A 7,371-nucleotide genomic window follows, 5' to 3' on the forward strand; every position below is an offset into this window, starting at 1 on the left:
GCTTACCCCCGTCTAAATTAGTCGGTTGATCAAACTAGTATAGTTATCATTCGATTTACGATACTCTTTACCATAGTGCTTCCCTGAGGAAAAATACGATACCCTGGAATACTCCATGGTGAAGTGCTACAGTGGTGATTCTGTGCGCTTGCGGAATTGATATTCTATTGGGGCATAAGAAACGCCAACAAGCATTTCTAGCGCTGTTGCCGGGGAAGCAATTGGCTAAAGATATCGTAAATAGTCTGATAGACTTTACTAGTTTGTCACCGCTAATCTTAGCGGGCTTACCATTGCTCTCTCTATCTTCTTGATTGTTGCAGAGCAGTGCATGACCGGTTTCGACTTACCAAGTAACTTCAATCCGAACCCAGAAAGAATGGGGAGAATTGTGAGACGCCGCGTCGTCCCACCTCAGAAAAGACTTACCTTGCCCATTAGTTTACCATTTACTTCAATCGCATCATCCATGGCCCAGAAGTCTCTTCGTCAGTTCTCGGCCCCGTCCAGTAGCCACATTCCCTCTGGACTGAACCAAGACCAAGCCGGCAATGACGGCTTTGAGCTAAAGACTGGACTGGTGAATATGGTTCAAGCTAGTCCGTTCTGTGGAAAGGCATCCGAGGATGCCAATGCCCATCTCCAGAATTTTCTGGAGGTGAGTAGCACCATCAACCCCAAAGGTACTACGATGGATATCGTCCGCCTTCGGTTATTCCCGTTCTCACTGCTCGGGAAGGCCAAGACGTGGTTTTACTCCAACAAAGAGGCTTTCAATACATGGGAAGCTTGTTCAAATGCATTCCTGGCCAAGTATTTCCCGATGGGCAAGACCAACGCCCTCCGGAACAAAATCTCCGGTATTCAGCAACTACAGGATGAGACCATCCCAGAGGCCTGGGAGTGTCTGCAGGAATACATTCAGGCATGCCCACACCACGGCATGTAGGAGTGGCTGATTATCCAGAACTTCTTCCGTGGCCTAAATCAGCAAGCCAAGGACCACGTAGATGCAGTAGCGGGTGGTTCCTTCCTCTCTCTTGATGTCGCCGGAGCGAAGACACTTATTGACAAGATAGCCTCCAATCAGAGTTGGAGAGGTGACAAGCAGCCAGCCCGTCCGAGGGGCGTGCATCAGATCGACAGCGTCAATATGCTGGCTGCCAAGATGGATCTTCTCATGAAGAAACTGGAGTCTCCGCACATGGAGGCTAACCAGGTCTCGGAGTCTCGGATGACATGTGAAATATGTGGCGAGACTGGGCACTTGGGCACGTCATGCCCCCTTACTCAAGAGGACGCGAACTTCGTTGGCACCAACAACAATAATCCCAACTCGGGATTCCGTCCTCAGCAAGGTTGGAACTCAAAGCCCAACCTCCCCTTCGGAAATCAGCAAGGTATGAACTTTAATAACAATTTTCAGCCTTCTTTAAAAGACCTAGTTTATGGCCAGAAGCAAATAAATGACAACATCAGCAAGAAGTTTCTTGCTAATGACAAAGTCTTGGAATCCTTGGCCTCACAACTAGAGGGCTTTAGCTCTGTTATTAAAAACCAGTTGAGCTTCAATAAAATGATAGAAACCCAGGTAGCTCAGCTAGCCTCATCCTGTCCTAACGCTAACACAGGGAAACTGCCCGGGCAACCGGAAGTTCCCTCGAAAGATAACGTTAATGTGGTGACTACGTGTGGCGGTAAGTCCACACGGGAGCCACCCCTCCCAGAGGATGCAGGAACCCGGTGGAATGCCGTATCCCCCAGCCATACTGAAGCTGAAGAAGAAGAGCAGGAGGAGGCTGTCGACTCCAACACTATTGCAGCCTAGGAAGACCCCATGGAACCCCCTAGAACTTCACGGGACTACCACGACACAACTGCCTTACCGTTTCCGGAACGGATAAGGAAGCCGGTGGCCGACGAACAATTCGGCAAGTTTGTCGAGGTAATAAAGAAGCTCTATGTCAATATACCGCTTCTTGATGCTATGCAGGTGCCTACGTATGCCAAGTATATCAAAGATATTCTTGGAAACAAGAGAGCGCTGCCCACCACCGAGGTCGTGCAGTTAACAGAAGAGTGTAGCACTGCTATACTCAATCCTCTCCTGGTGAAAAAGAAGGACCCAGGTTGCCCAACCATCACATGCCCTATCGGGACTCAACATTTCTCAAACACTTTATGCGACTTGGGAGCAAGCGTCAGTGTCATGCCCAAGGACAAGGTAGTCTATGACCGTCTTAATCATCATGCGCTTGCCCCTACTGCCATGTGTTTGCAGCTAGCGGACCAATCAGTTCGCTACCCCGCGGGAGTAGAAGAAAACATTCCGGTGAAAATCCGGAATTTCCTCATCCCCGTAGACTTCGTCGTCCTTGACATGGAAGTTGAAACCAAGACACCTTTCATCCTTGGAAGGCCGTTCTTGAGTACCGCAAATGCAAGTATTGATGTGGGAGCTGGAGAAATTCAGCTCAACATCAATGGTCAGAAGGAGACGTTCGCCTTCAAACCGAAGGTCGAATAATGTTCTCAAGTCAAGGCAATCAACCGGAAAAAGAAGTCCGAGAAAGAGACGGAGAAGCCATCCATCCCACCTATTGAAGCCCTCATTGAGTACGTAGAAAGTCTACGGATTCAAGAGGAGGCGAAGCAAATCAAGCTTCACTACTATAGAAATGCGAGACGCAGAATCCAACGTAAGAAATTTCTGGAATCGGAGAAGAAAGAGGTCGAATCAAAACCCACACCCAAGAAGGTGTGGCGGAAGAAAGGGTCATCGTCGGAAACTCCACCCAGCGACGACAAACAATCCAAAGGGAAGGATAGTCCAGCCCTGGACTCAAAACCCGAGCCCGCGCCATGAGGTTCATGGTACGTATCCATCATCGCATTGCATATAGGATAGTTTATTTATTCTTGCATAAATTTTACTTCATCTCTGCATAAGCATGTTTGATTTTAAACCAAAGCATGTTTGAATTTCGAAACACTACATTCAAAAGAACTTCACACTCTTTTGCTTTGGCCAGGAACAGCAAGGGATAAGGAGTATTGCATGCACATGGAGCAAAGGAAAAAGGATGAGCACTAAATGTGCCAAGGTCAGGCCTTTCGGCCCCATACAGGGCGGCCGGCCTCCATGCGACGTTCACGTCCCCTCACCACCGACAGGGAGCACCACCACCAGCAGAACTACGCTCTAGACCCTAGCCGTAGCACGCTCACCTCCGTTAGAGGCCGGCCGGCCTAGCCTAGGTCGACCGGCCTGGCCTCTGCGCGACGCTTTAAAACCCAACGATGGCGACGATCCTCGGCCTAGCCTAGGTCGACCGGCCTGGCCTCTGCGCGATGCTTTAAAACCCAACGATGGCGACGATCCTCAGTGCACCAGAAGCTCAGGTTTGCGTGTTCCAGCCCGAGCTCGTCCATCTCCTCTCCCTTCCTGAGTTCCTTTGCTTAATTGAGCTCTTTTGAGTTGATTAAGTAAAGAACTCAAGTGCTAGCTCAACCAAAAATAAACCCTTTAGCATTTAGTGAAGTTCTTTAAATCTGAAAATCCAAAAAAAATTCCCTTGAATAAAGTTATGGCACGCTGAATGACAAACGGTTGTGGTGGTTTAACGTCCCACAAGAACGACTAACCTCTCTATTAATTGTCATATCCTTCGGGTATTGTGTACTAACATTTTGTAGGAACCATTTTCGAGAAAGCAAAAGAAAAGATCAAGACGACGTTCTCGAAGAGCTCGAGAAGTTCACGGAGTTCGTCTTCCTCGCGGGATAATATGTCGGTCGACTCCGGTCGCCATACAAATGTGTCCCGTGAGGAAGAGGAGTCTCCAGCAGTCCCGAGGCACCATCTCCGCATCAGGGTCCTGACGATGATTGAGCAAATTGTCATTAAGAACGACTACGAACAGGAGGCCCTGGAGCTACTGAAGAGGCAGAACTTTGGCCATGCCAAGCGGTTCGAGTCACGCTTCCTCATGAAGACGGGACTCAAGAAGGACATGAACAACGCCTTCACCGCTGTCGGATGGGAGAACTTTGTCGACATCGTCGAACCAGGTTCGCAACTCTTAACCATGGAATTTCTGATTTCCCTTGCCATTGAAGAAACCGGTGCTTAAACTAAAGTTTATTTCCGTCTCTTCAATGAACAATTTGAAATGAAATTAAAAGACTTTAGCATCGCGTTGGGTTTTCATAAAAGATGCACCCTTGACCCCAATGAGCTTGCTAAGAAACATCGTTACGACCAAAATTCATGGTGGAGTGCAATATCAAATGAACATGTGAGTTGCAAAAACAGCATAGTCTCCATCCATAATCCTACTTTGAGGTTCCTAGCCAAGTGGCTCGCCATGGTCGTGCACCCTCGTGTAGACCTTCGCCTTTGCAGCTTGCCCGAGCTGCAGTACTTGTACGCCATGGCGAAGCAAATTCGCTGCTCTCCAGTCAGAACCATGCTCGCTCACTGGCAGAAGATGATCTCCGGTAGAAGCCCCATCGATATGACCTCCCTGGTCACTCGCATTGCGAGGTACGTCGGTGTGTTGGACAATGCCAAGGTCATCTTCATGCCAGAAACCGAGGCATTCAGATATGAGGTTGGCCTCGAGCACTTCGTGCAGGGACACATGATGCGCGAAGGGCCCGAAAATTCCATCTTTATGTGTTACCCCGGGTACGACAGAGAGATCGAGATCCCATGCCCGAGACTCTCTCTCTACGCGGTGAAGAGCCTGACTTTGCAGATGGAGAAGAAGGAGCCCGCACGACGGAGTGTTGCAGGTCCTCAGACGAGAAGCAGAACCCGGCTGGACCAACAAGCTGGAGCAGGTTCATCGCGTCAAGTGCCCCCGGTTTCCACTACTTCGCAGCCTGGACCATCCACCCAGAACATGAGCTTCGATGAAGCCTATGAGTACTATGCCCATGGCTACCCGAACATGTTCCAGGCTAGCAGTAGTGGGTACACCGGTGATCAGGGACCATACTACCCCGCAGGTATGCATCCGTCTTATGGTCCAAAGGTGGGTCCTTCGGCATCAGCACGCTTCAACTATGAAGACCTGATTATGCGAAGCATCTCCGACCTCTCGAGCCAGATCACCACACTCAGGACACATCAGCAGCAGATGCAGGACACCATCGCATACAACACCCAATTGACTCAGCAGAACTGGGGGCTGACTTTAGCAATGCAGTACGACGTCTCCAACATCTTCCTCCACATGAGGCTGGACCATCAACCGTCCCAGCCGTACTATTAGCCCCAGCAATACCAGCAGCCTGAACAAGAGGACAACGACGATGAGGATGAGGAAGAGGACGAGGAGGATCAGGACTCCGATGAGGAGGACTGAGCTTCTTCGAAGCTTGGGGGGTCATACCGTCAGGTAAGTCACCACATCCCGACCGTCTTTCAAGCAGCCATGCCATGATAGTTATGCATATATAATAATAATAATAATAATAATAATAATAATAAAGAATAATCTCATATGAGTGGAAATCCGTGTAAGCTCTTGCCTTGGAAATGATGAATAGTTGCTCTGTTCATGCCTCGTATGTGCCTCGTTTATAGCCTTTTACTCTCCTAGTACATGAGCTACTTGGCAAATTTTAGTTCCACTGAAAAATGGTTGAGTGGAGGCATGAGTTTAATTTCCGAAGTCTAAGTTGTTGTGGGATTTGAGATAGCCCAAACCGGATTTAAAACTGCTTGCTCTAGTAGGGATCCTCTCGGAATCTTTTGAAAATTAAAATTTTGGTGAAGGTTTCCCATATGGTTTTAATGACCCATCCAAAGCCATACATGCTATATAAACCAAAATGAGCTATCTTGTGTTATCATGAGCTTTGCCGAACGATGTGTCCGTCAAGGAAATAGAACTTGCCATCTGCCGATCAATTTCCTCCATATACCCATCGTCTGCTAGCCTCACATGTCTGGCCTGCTAACCACCCATTCCGGGATTAACATCCACTGCCAGACATCCTTCCCCTCGCAATCATACACCAAAAGTCTCCACCATACAACTGATCATCCCATATAAGGTCTTCTCATCATGAAACTCCAAAGTTATTAGAATCATTTCAGCAAAGAGAGAGGGGATCTTCGGAAAAAAAAGTTGCAAAATGAGAGAAGAAAATCCCACTCTCCCAAAGAGTTGCAAACAAGGAGTTCAAATAAAAAGACCAAATTTCCTTCCTAGTGTGAGCCCATCTCTTTCCATCCTTTGACACCCCACAAAGATCGGAATTTGGTTAAGTTCCAATCCTTCTCGGATCATCATTCAGCTCGGCAATATAGCTAACCAAGGTATGCGACACTCTCCCTACCTACAAACTCCACATATCAGCCTTAGGAGTAGGGAAAAGAGGGTCAAAAACTCCGACCCCATGTGAGGATCATACACCTTGAGTGACTCGAGGGTACCATTGGGAAACCTGAGCTTCTTTGAAAAAAAAAATCTTGCAAAAACTCCGAGTTAAGAACCTGAACAAGCAGCAGAAAATATTCCGGTTAAGGTTGTTCATTCCTTCAACTGCTCAAGACCAAGGGATGAAAACAGATACGCCCCATCTTCTAGAACCTTAGGTATGAGCCAACTTACTCATAGTACATACGGGACGAGTAATATGCTGTGCACAAGGTACCTGCAGGGTGTGAACATCGATGCAACTCCTGATCCACCGAGCCTCAGTTTGAGCTTTGCTCGAGGACGAGCAAAAGTTTAAGCTTGGGGGCTTGTTGACGGCCATTATTTCACGTTCTGGTCGTCAACTTCTTGGGAATAAACGAGCTTTACACTATGTTCCATTCATATTTTGTTTAATTCTAATAAGTTCCATGAGTTTTGGATGAGTTCTGATTTCAGGAGAATACATGACAAAAAGGGACGAATTTGGGCCAAAACCCAGGCCGACCGGCCTATCCTAGGCCGGCCAGCCTGGCACCCCTACAAACCCTGCCACGTCTTCGATCCAAGGGCATTGTCATGAACTCAAGTTTATCTGAGCCAAGGATTGGACGTCGGTTTGATCGAATGGACCGAAAGGCTTGCACAAGGATCAAAGGCCCCACCATTCAGCGCAAAGATCTGTCCAAGTCAGCAATCCACCTCCCTGGAAGATCACAAGCGTCCACTAGCAACGTCGGTGCAACAGAGGGCCGAGAGGAGCTAGAGGGAGGCCGGCCGGCCTCCCCTAGGCCGGCCGGCCTAGACATGTCTGCTTTCGGGCAACGCAAGCTACACCGACTCCAGGAGGCAATCAGGGACGTCCACGCAAAGGCGGTGGCCAGATGGCCAAAAACCTAGGCCGACCGGCCTAGGAGAGGCCGGCCGGCCCCACTCTGCA

At 48.7% G+C, this 7,371-nt stretch overlaps 1 non-coding gene across 1 annotated transcript; it reads right to left on the reverse strand.

Annotated features, from left to right (window-relative positions):
- Window positions 1-838: 838 nt before the first annotated feature.
- On the reverse strand, window positions 839-945 carry LOC120653144. Its single transcript, XR_005666824.1, has one exon. It is a non-coding gene; the product is annotated as a small nucleolar RNA R71 (small nucleolar RNA).
- Window positions 946-7,371: the final 6,426 nt, after the last annotated feature.

The sequence above is a fragment of the Panicum virgatum genome, chromosome 9K (assembly GCF_016808335.1).
Source record: "Panicum virgatum strain AP13 chromosome 9K, P.virgatum_v5, whole genome shotgun sequence".
Taxonomy (NCBI): Eukaryota; Viridiplantae; Streptophyta; class Magnoliopsida; order Poales; family Poaceae; genus Panicum; species Panicum virgatum.